The sequence below is a fragment of the Sturnus vulgaris genome, unplaced genomic scaffold (assembly GCF_052056855.1).
Source record: "Sturnus vulgaris isolate bStuVul1 unplaced genomic scaffold, bStuVul1.hap1 Scaffold_201, whole genome shotgun sequence".
In the NCBI taxonomy this organism is placed as follows: domain Eukaryota; kingdom Metazoa; phylum Chordata; class Aves; order Passeriformes; family Sturnidae; genus Sturnus; species Sturnus vulgaris.
This window is the reverse complement of record NW_028276202.1, coordinates 41671-57633: the sequence shown is the minus strand read 5'-3', so window position 1 is coordinate 57633 and position 15963 is coordinate 41671. Positions and strand designations below refer to the sequence as shown.

Genomic DNA, 15963 nt, shown 5'->3' with positions numbered 1-15963 from the left:
CAAGGCATCTCTCCTGCAAGTAGCCATCAATCCAGGCACTGACATGGAGCAGAGACTCCCGAGAGTGCCCAAGCTGGCCTGGGTGACAGAGGAGGAAGAAAGCCCTGGCGCTGCCCCAGCACAGGAGACTGAAGAGGTGGTGCCGTTCCAGCCAGCGCAGGAGGGTGAGTGGCAGAGCTGGGCCTCAGGGCTGGTGCCTGCATCCAGCTTTGCCCCATCCCATCCCATCCCATCCCATCCCATCCCATCCCATCCCATCCCATCCCATCCCATCCCATCCCATCCCATCCCATCCCATCCTATCCCAGGTGATTAAAGGTTGAATTTGATAATCCAGGTTGAAGTCCAGTGTAGATGTTGGTGGTCAAAGGTTGCATTTGAATGAGAAAAGTTGGATTTGAAGGTCCAGGGTTGTATTTCATGAGGAACACTATGAATCCATGGAATAACTGTATTCCAGGTGCTAAGGATTTAGAATCCTCTTGCTCCCCTCCCAGATACCCATTAAAACTATGGAATTACAGTATTCCTGGCATTAGGAATTTAGAATTCTCCAGCTGCCCACATAAATTCCTCTGGAATAATGGTATAATGGGTATTGGGAACTTGAATCCTCCAGTTCTTTTCCCATACTCCCTTGGAAAAATGTCATTCCAGTTGTCAAGAATTTGGAATCTCCAATAGACCGTCCCCAAATGCCACCAAATTCCCAAGGAAAAACAGCATTCCAGGTGTCAGGAATTGACAATCCTCCAGTTCACCTCCTAATTTCCCCTGGAATAATGGCATTCCAGGTGTTGGGAATGAAGAATTCCCCCATGCAGTCTCCCAAATTCCAACTCAATTCCCATGGAAAAACAGCATTCCAGGTGTCAGAATCCTCCAGTTCCACTGCCATACTCCCATGGATTAATGGCATTTTAGGCATAGAGAATTCAGAATGCTCCTGCTTCCCTCCCAGATTCCCACTAAAACCATGGAATTACAGCATTCCAGGAATTGGGAAATTAGAATTGTCCAGTTCCCCCCTCAAATTCCCATGGAATAACCACAATTCAGGTGTTACAGATTATGAATACTGAGGGTCCACTCTCAAATTCCCCCCAAACTGCCACGGAATAATGACATTTTGGGATTTGAGAATTTAGAATCCTCCACTTCCCCTTCCAAATTCCCAACAAAACCACAGAATAAGACCAGTGCAGCATTGGGAATTTCGCATCCTCCAGCTCCCCTCCCAAATTCCCACACAATAGAGGCATTTCGGGTGTCGGGATTTTCGACTCCTCCATATACCTTCATCAACTCCCATGAAATCCATGGAATTACAGCATACAGGTTGTTCGGAATTTGGAATACTACAGTTCCCCTCCAAATTTCCGGTGAAATAATGGCACTATGGCTATCAGGAATTTTGAATCCCCCATATGCCCTCTCAAATTCCAACCAAATTCCCATGGAATAGCAGAAATCCAGTTATCAGGAATTTAGAGTCATCCATATGCCCTCAAAAATTCCCAGGGAATACCAGCTTTGTAGGAATGGGGAATCTTGAATCCTCCAATTCCCCTCCCAACTTCCCATGGAATAACAACCTTCCAAGTATTAGGAGTTTCAAATGCTCCAGTTCCCCAACAAAAATCCCATTCAATAAGGGCATTCCAAGTGTCAGGAATTGAGAAGGCTCCACCTCTCCAAAAGAATTCCCATGGATATAGAGGATTCTGGCTGCACAGAATTTAGAATGCCGCATAAACCCTGCCAAATACCCACCAAATTTGCAAGGAATTAAAACACTCCAGATTTCAATAATTGTGACCCCTCGTCTTCCCCTCCCAAATTCCCATGGAATAATGGCATTCTGGGTGTTGGGAATTTACAATCCCCCATAAACCGACCCCAAATCCCACCAAATTCCCAAAGAAGAGTAACTTTCCAGGTTTCAGGAATTTGAAATATTCCAGTTCCCCACCCAAATTCCTATGGATCACCAGCCTTCTAAGTGTCAGGAATTGAGAATCCTCCAGCTCAGCGAAGGAATTCCCATGGAATAATGGGATTCCAAGTATTAGGAACTTAGAATACCCCATAGAGCCTCCCAGATTCCCACTACATTCCCATGGAATAACAACATTCCAGATTTCAGGAACTGAGAATCATCCTCTTCCCCTCCCAAATTCCCATGGAAACATGGCATTCTGTTACTCTGTAATTTGGAACCCCCCATAAGCTGTCCCAAAATCCCACCCAATTCCCATGGAATAGCAGCATTCCAGGTGCCAGGAATTTAGGATAGCCCATTTCCGCATCCAAATTCCCATAGAGTAACGGCCTTCCAGCTATCAGGAATTTCCAATCATCCATACAGCCTCCCGTATTCCCATGGAATAACGCATACTCAGGTATGGGGAATTGAGATTCATCTAGTTCCGCACCCAAATTCCCATGGAATAACAGCATTCTGGGAGCTGGGTATTTGGAAACTGCCTTTTTCCCTTGCAATTGTTTAGGGAATAAGGGCATTATGGGCATTGGGAACGTAGAATCCTGATGTTCCCCTTCCAAATTCCCATGGAATAACCATTTTCGTGTGTTGGGAATTTCGAATGATCCCGTTCCACTCCCAAAATCCAATCAACCTGTAACGAAATAATGATATTTTTTTTGTTAAGAATTTAGAATCCTTTCCAATTCCCCATCCAAAGTCCCATAGAAAAGCTGTATTCCGGCTTTGGGGATTATGGAAACATCCATATGCCCACATAAATTGCCACGAAAAACCTCAGAAAAAGAGCATTCATGGTGTTAGGAATATGGTGTCCGCCAGTTGCACTATCCACTTCCCAGCAAAACCATGGAATTGCAGCACTCTGGGCATTGGGAGTTTGGAATCCTCCAGTTCTGCTCTCAAATTCCAATGGAATAACAGCCTTCCAGGCATGGGGATATTGGAATCCTCTAGTTCGTTTCTAAAAAGCCCATGGAATAACAACGTTCTGGGCATTGAGAAGTGCAAATTTGCCAATCCCCTTCCCAAATCCGTAGGGAATAAGACAATTCCGGGTGTCAGGTATTTGAAATCCTTCAGCTCCGCACCATAATCCCCGTGGAATAACAGAATTCCAGGTGTTAGGAATTGAGCATCCTCCACTTCCCCTTTGAATTTCCCTCCGAATCATGGCATTCTGGGTGTCGGCAGTTTAGAATCTCCCCTAGACTCTCCCAAATACCCACCAAATTCACAAGGAATATCAGAATTCCAGATATCAGGAATGTATTATCTGCCAGCTCTCCACAAAATAACCCATGGAATCATGGCGTTCCGGCTGGTGGGAGCCTTGACTCCTCCAGTTATCCTCCCAGTTCCCCATGGAATAATTGGATTCTGGGTGTTGGGAATTTACATCCCCCCATAAACCAACCCCAAATCCCACCACATTCCCAAAGAAGAGCAACTTTCCAGATGTCAGGAATTTGGAATATTCCCGTTCCCCACTCAAATTCCTATGGAACAACTGCATTCCAAGGGTCAGAATCCTCCAGCTCCCCAAAAATATTCCCCTGGAATCATGGGATTCCAGGTGAGAGCAATTTAGAATGCCCTGTACAGCCTCCAGATTCCCACCAGATTCCCATGGAATAACAACATTCCAGATTTCAGGAACTGAGAATCATCCTCTTCCCTTCCCAAATTCCCAGGGAAACATGGCATTCTGTTATTCCGTAATTTGGAACCCCCCATAACCTTTCCCGAAATCTCACCAAATTCCCATGGAATAGCAGCATTCTGAGTGTCAGGAATTTAGGATAGCCCATTTCCGCATCCAAATTCCCATAGAATAACGGCCTTCCAGCTATCAGGAATTTCCAATCATCTGTACGACCTCCCATCTTCCCATGGAATAACACATACCCAGGTATGGGGAATTGAGTTTCATCCAGTTCTCCACCCAAATTATCATGGAATAACAGCATTCTGGGAGCTGAGTATTTGGAATCTGGCTGTTTCCCTCACAAAAGTTTAGGGAATAACAGCATTCCAGGCATTGGAAATGTAGAATCCTGATGTTCCCCTTCCAAATTCCCATGGAATAACCATTTTATTGTGTTGGGGATTTCGAATGCTCCAGTTCCTCTCTCAAATTCCAATCAAACCATAATGAAGTAATGACACTTTGCGTGTGGAGAATTTAGAATCCTCCACTTCCCCTTCCAAATTCCCAAAGAATTGCTGCATTCCGGGTTTGGGGATTTTCGAAACATCCATATGCTCATTTAAACTCTCACACCAACCTCAGAAAAACAGCATTCATGGTGTTGGGGATATGGTATCTGTCAGTTGCACTATTCACTTCCCAGCAAAACCATGGAATTGCAGCACTCTGGGCATTGGGAGTTTGGAATCCTCCAGTTCTGCTCTCAAATTCCAATGGAATAACAGCCTTCCAGGCATGGGGATATTGGAATCCTTTACTTTGCTTCCAAAAAACCCATGGAAAAACGATATTCTGGGCATTGAGAATTGAGAATTTGCCAATTCCCTTCCCACTCGGCTTTCAAGGAACGATTCCTAACAGCAGAAGCATCAGAAGCACAAAGTGGATTACGAGAAGGGACAATGTAGAACACGTGTCTGTCCTGGCACGTTTTCCTGTGAGATATGTCCCTCCAGGTCTTCGGTCCTTGCGAAGCTCTATGTACTGTGTGCGTTGCTACTTGTAGCTGAGAACGACCGTGGAGCTAGCAGCGAATTCGGAGAGCGCTGAGCACCTAGTCAAGGAGCGAGAATTGCCCCTGCAATGCGGTGCTAATAGCAGCTTCCTCGCGGCGGGGGCGAGCTCCGGCCACAAGACATTCTCGTCCTGGCAACTGATCTCTGTGAAGGGCGTAGGCGAAAAGCTTTCGTTTTCCATTCGAAGTGCGAGAGAGGCAGACTGTTGCACGGAGCTCTGAGAACAAAGGTGCACGCCCTAGGCAGACTTGGGCAGAAGCAGCGTTCTCGAGTGCTTGGCTGCCGGCACACTGCTGGCTGTGGGACGCCCCTGCAGCGGCTTCTGGCCGCCGGCAAGTGAAAGCAGCGCCAGGCATGGGCGAGGGTGGAGAACAAAGCCGCACAAGTTCCGTGCTTGTGTGCACCACATTACAGGCTACTAGGAGAGGAAGTTGGCTGCCTTTCCCTTGCCTTCCCAAGTGCCCTTAGCAGTCGGAAGGAGCAAACTGAAGCACTGCTGCTTGTGCTGCTCCTTGGTTCCCTTGCAGCCCGCTGTGGAAACATTGGCAGTCACTTCTAGGCGCCGAGTTGCACACAGCACCACGGTAAGTGCCGCGGAGAAGGTAAATACCGAGTGCAGTGAGCAGCTGGACGTGGCTTACGTGCAATAAGTAGAAGGTGAACCTAGGCACTGCCTCTTCAATCTGGCCGCCTCTGTCTGGTAGCAACTTTTGCAAGTCGGCAGAGGGAGCTGCCAGTATGTAGAATGGAGGGCAGCAAGACACCGTGTGTTATGCGCCCTTTCAGGGCTTCTGACAGAGGGCTACTTTAAGAATGCCTTCTTCTTCCTCGCGTCCTTCTCCCTTTGCTCTAGCTGCATGGAGTACAGCACAGCGAAGGTGTGAGGAAGGGCACTGCCCCAGCTTTTGCCCTGGCCTGCCTGTGCTGCGCCTTTAGCTGCACACCGGAACAATGGCATTTCTTACCCGCAAGGTAAAAAAGGCTTTAGCGTAGCCTCAGGAATGGCATGTGCCTAGACATTAAGTTGAGCGACCATGTATGAGGGAGTCTTTAGAGGTTTCCTCCCCCATGGCGCAGGTGTATTCTCATTCTCGTGCTGAACTGAAAAGTCACGGCATAGCAAGTTTGGCCTGCCTTGTGCAGAGACGAACACAAATGTGGGGCTATGATCCTCTGTGTTTGGAGCTCTGCTTCCGGGTGTGTGGGCTGCCATGAGCCCGCAGCAGCCACCGAGGACACTGTGGATTGTGGATGAGGCTGGGCTGGTCCCCCACCCCCTGTTGTTCTGACAGCGGCAGGAGTGGTGTCCGAGTGGCATCGCCAGAGGGCCCCATGGGGGGCAGGGAGAGAGCCGGGAGTGACCCCGAGCGGCACCGGAAGCGATATCCGTAGGGCCCGGAAGGCCAGTGGTGGCATCGAGTTTCACGGGTAGGAGGCTGCTAAGGTGCTTTGAAAGGTGGAGCTCCTTTGCTCTAGGACGGTCTGGGAGAGCTAAGGGTGTCCAGTCTGGAGAACAGAAGGCTCCAGGGAGACCTTCGAGCCCCTTGCAGTGCCTGCTGGGGCTCCAAGATAGCTGGGGAGGGACTTTGGAAAAGGGTCTGGACTCGCAAGACAAGGGGGAATAGCTTCAAACTGCAAGAGGGCTGGGGTAGCTGGGATATTGGAAAGGAATTCTTCCTTGTGTGTGTGCTGAGGCCTGGCACATGTTGCTCAAAGAGGCTGTGTGGGAGCCCCATGGCAGGAAGTGTCCAGGGCCAGGCTGGAGCGGACATGGAGCAACCTGGACTAGTGGAAAAGTGTCCCTGCCCATGTCAGGATGTGGGAAGAAGAGTATCTGTCTCTAAGGTCGCTTCCAGTCCAAACCATTCTGGGATTCTAGGATTCATGGAAGGCCCTTTTCCAAGTGAAGTGTTGTATCTCTTGGCTCCCAGCTTGTAGTTGCCAGTTCTTCTGGAAGCAGGCGTGGCGAAGCAGCTGTGATGAGCCATGGGTTCTCAATAGGACGAGTGTGATATATTTGCAGAGAGGAAGGCTGCAGACAGATCTTCAAGGTCCAGGTAAAACAAACAAAGGATTGAATAAAAGCCAAAGGTTGGTTGTGTTAGTTTGCTGGCTGTTGAAATGGCCCCAGGTCATTTTCAACGTTTCTAATTTGGATTTGTTTGAGTAAAAAACGAATGTGTTACCTCCAGCGTAGGCTCTCCAATGCATCTCCATGTGCTCCCATCTCTTTGTTGTATATCAGGTTCTATTAACTGAAGACAGAATCATAACACAGTAGTAAAACATTTAGAGGTGTGGTTAGCCAGCTTCAGGAGTTTTCAACTCTGCTGTTGACTTTTCTGGTAACTGTAGGCAAGGCAACACAATCCAGTTACTCCACTTTTCCTCTCTGAGGAAAAGATGATTTTTTTTCTCATTTTGAAAATAGCCTTGAATGAAGAGAGTTATGCATGTGGCATGTAGGATTCATAATTTTACCTTTCTCTTCTGCTGTCTTTCACGTACTAGTCTTTTTAAAATTTTTTTGTCGCTGTTCTCCATTCAGTAGGTTTGAAAGAATTCTAATTGTTGAGATGATGGTTCTTTGAAGGCTCACTTAGCCCACCTTTTGGGTGAAGGAAAGAAGAAGACAAGGTCCTCTAGGAAGAGTAAAAAGCATACATACTTTCAAGAGACATTCCAAGATGTCTGCTGATGCCATGCAATTACCGTGTAATCAGCAGAAATGTGTTGGAAAAAGACCCATCAGTGACTTCACAAGAAAGCCACACTCAAGACAGGTAAAGAACAGAAGCATAAAACCCCAAAGGTATGAAATGGACCGATTTTCATTGGGAATGAGCAACTCCTGAATTCTTGGTTCTAGAACTAGGGGCTTGTAATAAATAGACTGTCTCCTTGCCAAACGTAAATTTGGTGTCATGAACTGCTCACTGCCCGTTGAAGTGCAGGGCTAGTAGACTAATATTTGCCATGGCAGGCATGTTGTATGGCTTTCCTGTTAAAAAGAAATTGGTTTTGCTCATAGCAGTCTAGATATGTACCCAGTCTGACACCTATTTTTTAGGCTATATTTCCAAGTAAATGGCTTCCATGATGATGCAGTAAGTTTATGTCATGAACAGGAATGAAGTGATTGCATGCATCCTTTTTTACCCTAAGCCAGCTGCTGAATAATGAGACAGAGACTCTCACTGACGCCAAGGAGTGCCCGTGCTTTTGGGAAAAGCACTGGGCAGATAAAGCCTATTTCCACATTTCTTGCTAGCGTCTCCTTCAAAGTTCATGGGTTTGTTCATCTTTTAGAGCTGTTCTAGATGTCTTTGTAGTTTACATGTACTAAATGTAGCAGGTATTGCTTTCATGGCGTCCTACTAGATTTGAAGTTGGGATCTACTCAGGCTTCAATGTCTCAGAAGAAGCAACGTTGATTCTTTGAATTCTGTTCTTGAACGTGAGAATGATACTTATGTAGTTAATGAATTAATTAAATCGAATTCACTTGAATGGAAAAATTGTCTTGTTCATGTAGATTTTAACTTGGGAAATTGATATTTGAGTTCTGCTTTTCATTGTTGTTACTTTTCTGTATTCTTTGATTGCACAGATAGCAGATGTACTGACCAAGTATTGTGTGAAACTGGAGGAAATGTCCTTCCTCTTGGCAGCTGATGTTCACAAGCTCATTAACGCTAAGGCCATGGTAACTGTTTTACCTGGGGCAAGATAGCAGTCTGAATATTCCTAGAATGTCTTTCTTTCCCCAGATGAAATTCATTTTTTCTGCCTATCAATCACGGAAATATAGAAGAAATTTCTACTTGGCAGGGTATTGGTTATCATTTGTGTTCTTTTCTCCCCTCATTTTCTGTAGAAGAGACAATTTTTGGTTTGTTTTTGCCTGTTGTATGCTGCTTCTACTTCTGGTTTTATTTTTTAATACAAAGAATATAAAGAGAGCACTGCTGGATAATGAGAGGGCAACTGCCAAGCTACTCTTGAATCGAATGAAATCAGAGCTTGAGAAAGAAAAATGGCATCAACTGAAATGGCAAGGGAGAGTCAAGGACTGGAAGCTCATGCAAAAGAAGTGTGTAGTTCAGAGTTTCAGGTCAGAAATTTGTCAGTCTTCTTTTGGACAATGAGCAACACAAAGTGGCTAGCCTTCACTTTTGGTTTCTATCAAAGTAATACTTGATCATTTTTTCTTTCTACATAATCCACGTATGATATCACATATATCATGTGATTCCATTCTACATATCTACTTTCCATCCTGCAGAGAATTTATGGCAAGTGAAGAAATACAGAATCCCCCAACTGTGAATATGGAAATGGAAAAGTTGATAAAGGAGCAGATGGTACTTAGTGAAGAGAGACTGAAGGTTTTGCAATATATCGGGTATGGCAAAAGAGGGTATAGCATGAAGGAAAACAATTGTTGCTGGAGTTAATGAAGGACTTGGCTACAAAATGCACTTTGCTTCCTGTCAATGTGTGATTGCTAAATGCAGCAGTAAGGCAGGGTCTACATCTATTTCTGTACAGCCCTTTTGAATGGAAAAAATGCATTCTTGATTTTCAGTGCCCCAGCTACACTTAATAGGTGGTGATCAGGCTCTAAAAATGGAGGAATGCAGAAACAAATCTTGAAACATAGTAGAAATGGGCAAAGATGGGTGGAGAGCTAGAAGTTGGTGCTTTTGTCAAGGCATTTTTTCTCCATGGCGTGGGATTTTATTTGCGGAATAATTTAAGAGAGGAGTCTGGATAGAAATCTAACGTTGCTACGTTTGAATATCCATCCTGAACACAAGACACATTGGTGTGGGTGCAATGCATTACGATCTTTACAGGGAGGTTTTTTACGGTGGATGTAGGAACGAGGTAGATGACAGTTAGTTCCTTATCGGGCAGTAAACAGTTGGCCTTGAACAACAACAATCTCAGGTTTATTTTCATTGCCAAGATGGCTGTAAATAAAAGAAAGCCCAGTAGTATGGATATTCAGATTCATAATTTTATATTTGAAGTACTGACTGGTTTGTATTTTAGGATACCTGACTCTTGTTTCCTACTTTGATAGCACCTTGTTGCCTCCAACACATGCCAAATCTGATGGAAACGAATGGTGCAGAACTCTGGAGAATTGAAACAAAAGTCTAGGTAGGTCGGGAAATCCTAAGAACAGTCTGGAATTCAAGCAATATTTTCTTTTCTCCCGGGCAACGATGAGGCAGACAGTTGCTTTGAGAGTGCATGTTTGCTCTATTCTTTGTTCCGTGTGTTGCCACATACCTTCTCAGTTGCTTGGAGGTGGCAGTAAGAGCCAAAGAAGCTGCCTGTGGCATGGCTTTCCTTTGGCCAGTACATGGGGAGATCTAGCAGGAACTGGCTCGGTTAGAATGAATCTGGGGGAAATCAAAAGTTAATTTTGACATGGATCCCTTCTCAATCATACAAAAATACTCCTTTTTAACTCTTGGAGAAGAAGAAGGGAAGTATTGGAGATACTTCCTTTCTCTGTGTCCTTGCAGCATGCCTTCCCGCTCTGTGTCTGCCTTCTCTTGCTCCAGAGCACATCCTGTTGGGATGTTTGTAGCCTGTATGATAGCAAAGAAGTTGGTAGCGATTGTAAGTACCTTGCTACTTTGAAGCATAATGATAAACAGCTGTGTATGAAAATGTCTTGATTTCTTTGGCTGGTAGTGTCTGGTGTCTGTAGGCACTGCTGGCATCTGTTCCGTGTGCTGAGATTCAGCACATGGCCTCTGTCATGTTTCCATGTCACACTGCACTGTGAAAGATGGGAATTTTGACTGTGGTCTGTTCCGTATCATTCAGACAGCCCTAATGTGGAGTGCGTGGAGAAAATGAGCATCCAGTATGAGCTGGTCGAGGGCAAATGTCAGGAGAAAGGGCAGATGTGCAAGTTGAGTGCCACAGCTTTTGGCTGTGATAGCCGTGGTCCAATGTGTCATTAGAGTAAAATGCGTCTGAGGATGCACCAGACATTGAGATAACAAGTGGAATTCCTTTTTAACTTCCGCCTTACTCTCTTCAAAAAGTAAGCCATCCCTTTGGTTGGTAGTAGTTGGTGTTTGTACTTGAAATGTGGAAAAGCCGTAACAAATGCCAGTAATGAAGGGAGTGCTGTCCTACATGAATGTGGACGATGCAAGGCGCCTCAGCCCTTGTGCTAAATCTGTCTTCTCTTGGGAAAGAAATTCCACCTCTGCCTCAATTTCTCCCTTTGTGTCCAACCAGATGGTATTGTTTACTAATCTAATATGGCATGTAGGAGGCTGAATCTATCTCTGTCCATCACAAGAAAAGAAACACTACGTTTAGCCAGGCTCTCTGAAAGCCACACAGTATTTCTTCTGTGCATGTCAATAATTTGTTCTTCTTTTCCTTCAGATGACCCTGTTAGATATGAACATTTGCACAGCAGAAGATGCTGAAGTTGTGCACTCCAACATGCTTCAGATGACTGAGAAACGAAAATGTAGGTTTGAAGAAGAAGTGGAGCACGTGGATGTACGTTTCTTTTATTTGATGACATATATCTTCATCACTCCTTGGGATTAGTCTGTTCTTCCTGTGCTCCCACCTGCAATGCCTTCTGCGTGGTAGGCTATTGATGTCACCTTAGAAAGAGGTCCATAGTGTGACAAAACACTCCAGAGAAACAGTTTGGTGTGGAAGAGTTTCATGTGGAAGTGTTCATAATTCTTGTGTTTATTATTTGTAATAGAAATAGATTGTATTTTTATGATCATTTCTATCTGAAATACATAGGATAGTGATGAATGACGTATGGCCCAGTCTGCTTAAGATCAGACTTTAGGAATAGCTGGACATGATCTCCCAAATGTCTTCCAATCTTTTCTATACATAAAAAAAGTCGGGCAGTTGTTTCTAAAGGGATAAATGATAGAATGTGATTTGGTGCTTTATGGTGCCAGAATAAACAGAAGTTTTGAGAATCCGCATTCTTACCAGTTTACTTGGAGACTGATTTTTTTTTACTCTCCAGATAGAAGGCACCATGTTGGATACCAGTCGTAAAATTCCAGGCAGCCTTTTATCATGTTACATATCCTCTTACTCATTCATTTCACCTTCCAGCAGTTTAGAAAGAACTTGTCCACTTGAATGTTTTTCTTTGGAGTGATTTGAAGGAGACGGCTAAATGGCCATAATCCAGGTAGAAACATAAAAACAAGGGTGTGCTATAAAGACAGGACTTCTTAATGCAAAGAGCCCTCTGAAATTCAAAATACCTGCTATAAAATTAAAAATGTAATCTTTGACTTTTAGATGGGAATTTCTACTCTTCAGTTTCATTCTGTCAGGTGCATTTTTGCTAACTGCTTGATTCATGCTGAATGGACAGTCCTGTCTTATTGTTGGTATGGCAACAGTGATAGAGATCACTGCTGCTTTCTGTAGAAAGTGGCTGCAAGTTGCTATGACGAGATCTTGTGCAGGTCTAGAGTTTGATTGGATGTGAGGTTCTCATTGTTTCAGAACACCAACTTGGGGTGGCAGTGTCAGAGGTGTTCATTATCTAGGAAGATTTTCATAGGCGATGAGTTTTGCTGAGGTAGCTTTCTCTTCTGGGTGTAGAAGATATGTGCACAATTAACTTCCTTGAATCCTAAATAGTTGGGGAGATTTTAGTATCTACGAAACCATTTTTACTAGCTTTTTAATGTGGCCTTAGATGATGAAAGTGATCTGGATACAATCTTAGAAAAAAGGAAAACGGTGAGCTGTGAGGAAGAGCTGAAGGAGTATTTGGAGAACACCCTTTCTTCTTGAGATCAAATTAGAACAAGGTATGAATTTTGTATGGTAAACTTAAAAGGTAGAGCATCTTTGCTTTGCATCTTTGAATATTGGTTGTACTACTTAGGCCTTGTTTTAATGCTGTTGTGTGAAGGTATGGAAAAAGAGTGCTTTTCACTTCATGTAAGAATATAGAATAATGTCCCTACTGAACAAGGTTAAGGCAAATAATGCCCACGCTTTAGGAATGGGACAAAGAAAGACTGCCAGCATTCAAAAACCATAGCACATCAGTATTACTGTGCATACCATCACATCCATGCCTTATTCAGAAGGTAAAAGTAGTAGTGCAGATTCTTGGATCACTGGAATCAGAAGTTGGTCTGCACCATCATCACTTCACTCATAGATTTGATCTCATTCAAAGTTCTAGGAACTCAGATGTTTAAGACAGCCAAGCACTGGCAACTTTAAAAACCATCTAAAAATGGGTACAATACTGCTCTCCTTCCTGAAGATCTTAGCAGCAGCTCTGAAGCCATAGAGGAAGCAGCACTGTTCACACACCCAGGAGGTCTTTCCTACCTGCTCGATCAGAGGCACATTAGAAGAGCAGTATGGACCTGAGGGGCAGATGCACATACCTTCACACACCTCGCAGTGGGACTGTGGTTAGAGCTGGAGGTTTGATACTCTTCCTAATAATTTGAGCCGTTAAAACATAGCCGGAGGTAAGAGACCAAGTGAAAATACAATGCCAGGTTGTGGAAAGAGAATGTTACCTATCTGAACTCCTACAAAAATTCCCCATCATTTTCTTTGTTTAGGAGACCAAGCCAATGTCCGTGTAAATGAAACCAAGTGTGAATATTGATTTTTTCTTGAATCAAGACTCAGCTTTATGTCCAAGTCAAAGGCAAATAAACCAGAAAGGCTCCGCTGAGCACAGTGCAGAACTAACATGGAAGACAGTCATTTGACCTCTTATGTAAGCAGTGTTGGAATGGTTCCCCATCCAAAAGGAAGGATGTCAAATGCTTCTTTGGAAATATTTTAACTTCTGTGCGTTTCTTTCTTTGTAATGAACTAATCTCTAACAAGCCAGGACGTGATTGTGTTCAGTAGAAACAGATCAATGGCAACATTTAGCCTAAAGGTTTTATGAGATTGATAAGGAAGTTCGATTTAGATTTAAAGGCACTGTAGTCATTTTAAATTTTATTTCTCTCCGTACTTGAGTCTCTTAAACAGGGACCTTCAATTGGACAGGAACGGGACACTGAAGCAAATTGTAATGGATGATGTAATGGCTTACCCAGAAGCATTTTGTGGGAATTGATTTCTTCTAGGTATCCATCAGCCAGCATTTTAGTGTGAAGGGAATCTTCAAACAGGTAAAACAAAAATTCCCGTTGGTTTCAAACCTGACTGCTATATTAATTTTTCACTTTGGAGAAAATTTTCATGACCTTTAAAATTCAGACTGTATCAAGTATTGTTTCAGCCATTGAAGAAAGTGCTTTTGATAGAGATAGGAGAGGGAAACCAAAACATTTCTCAGAGCCACACTTTGAGCTCTGTCCTTGTTACAAACGGCACTTGAGCAAATTCATTTGCCTTTGGAACAGAAAACGACAAGGTAACAGGCTTATCATTACGGATTTGAGTCTTCCAGGTTCTTTAGATAGTAAGTGATCTATTCAAGATGATCTCTTCCTGAAATAGATCCATTTTGAGAAGGGATATGGATTTCTTAGAAGAAAGCAAATCCCTATGTTAAAACGGGTGTTTTTTGTTGTTGTTTTGCTTTTAGAACTTGCAAGGCACAATCGACTTCATAGTTCGAGATGCAGATAAGAGCACGACATTCCAAACAGGTGTTTCTTTTTGGTTGTTTTCCAATCTGTCTATCTTTGGATTGTAACCAGTAGAACTGTGCTTGAACTGGAAAGAAGTAGCGGAGGTTTCAGAAGTGGAACATGCGGTGGAACAGTAAGCTGAGAGCATTGTGCAAGGAGAGGAAAGAGGGGAAAATGGGAAGAGTTTCCTGAGTCGGAAGGGACCCCTAGGGATCGTCAAAGTCCAACTCCTGGCCCTGCACAGACACTCCAACAGTCCCACCCTCTGCATCCCTGAGAGCATTGGCCAAACGCTCCTGGACCTCTGGCAGCCTTGGGGCTGTGCCCATTGCCTGGAGAACCTATTCAGTGCCCGACCAGCCTCTGAGGAAAAAAACCTTTCCCTGATAGCCAGCCTAATCGTCCCCTGACACAGCTCCTGGCATTCCCTTGGCTCCTGTCCCTGGTCGCAGAGAGCAGAGAGCAAAGCTGTCCCTGTGCTGCCCTTGGGAGGAGCTGAGAGGTCCCAAGTGAGGTGTGAGCTCAGTGTCCTCTCTGCAGCTGAACCAAATGCCCTGAGCCACTCTTTGTATGGCTTTCCCTCCAGCCTCTTCGCTATCCCTGTGTCCCTCCTTTGGACATTTCTCCAATAGCCTGAGGTCTTTCTGACGCTGTGGCATCCAAAATTGCCCCCAGGGCTTGAAGAGAGCGCAGTCCCAGCCCAGAGCAGAGCGGGACAATCGCCTCTCTCTCTCGAGCGGTGCCAGAAGATAGGGACAGTTGTCAAAAAATCAGCTAGAGAAAGAAATCTAACAGAGAAACAGGTGATCTTGGCACAGGAAATGGAAGAAGCAGAGGAAGAAGAAGATGAGGAGAGGATTCCTTGTAAAAGTGAAGAAAATGAGCATGCAGAACAGGGACTAAGCATTATGCAGGTAAGTGAGCAAGATAATAAGTTTGAAAGTGAAGGCAGTTTTGTCCAAAAGAAGGAGGAATAGGAAGTCTTTTTGCTGAGAATGAATAGAAAGTTTTTTTGCATTTAGTTTGTATACGAAGCGCACAGGGCTCTAGATCCTTTTGTGGGAAAACGGAGTGTGTAAAGTTGCCAATCATTTTGGAGCGAATTTGGAGGTTTTTGGGGTCCCAGGTGAATTTTGGGTTGAATTCTGGGGATTTGGGGGTGCCCAGGTGAATTGGGGGGGGGGGGGGGGGCGGGGATTTGGGGAGATCCAGGTGAGTTTTGAGGGGTCCTAGGTTGATTTTGGGGGAGAATTTGTGGAATTTTGGGTATCCCGGGTATCGAGGTTTGGGGTGAATTTGTGGAATGTGGGGAGTCCCAGTTGAATTTTAGGGGGAATTTCTGGAATTCTAGGGATCTCAGGGGAATTTGGGGGTGAATTTGGTGAATTTTAGGGTATACATGTGAATTTTAGGGTTCTCAGGTGAGTTTTGGGGATGCCAGACGGATTTTGGGGTGAATTCTGTCGATTTTGGGGTATCCAGGTGAGCATTTGGAAGTCGTGGGAGAATTTTGGGATGAATTTGGGGGGATGCAGGTGGATTTTCCAGGGAATTTTGGTGATTTTTGGGAGTCCC

At 44.4% G+C, this 15963-nt stretch overlaps 1 long non-coding RNA gene across 1 annotated transcript; it reads left to right on the top strand.

The window, feature by feature from the left end:
- Positions 1 to 11205: 11205 nt before the first annotated feature.
- On the top strand, positions 11206 to 14520 carry LOC148217852 (uncharacterized). Its single transcript, XR_015800695.1, has 3 exons — positions 11206 to 11275; positions 12465 to 12579; positions 14458 to 14520. It is a non-coding gene; the product is annotated as an uncharacterized LOC148217852 (long non-coding RNA).
- The last annotated feature ends 1443 nt before the right edge of the window (positions 14521 to 15963 follow it).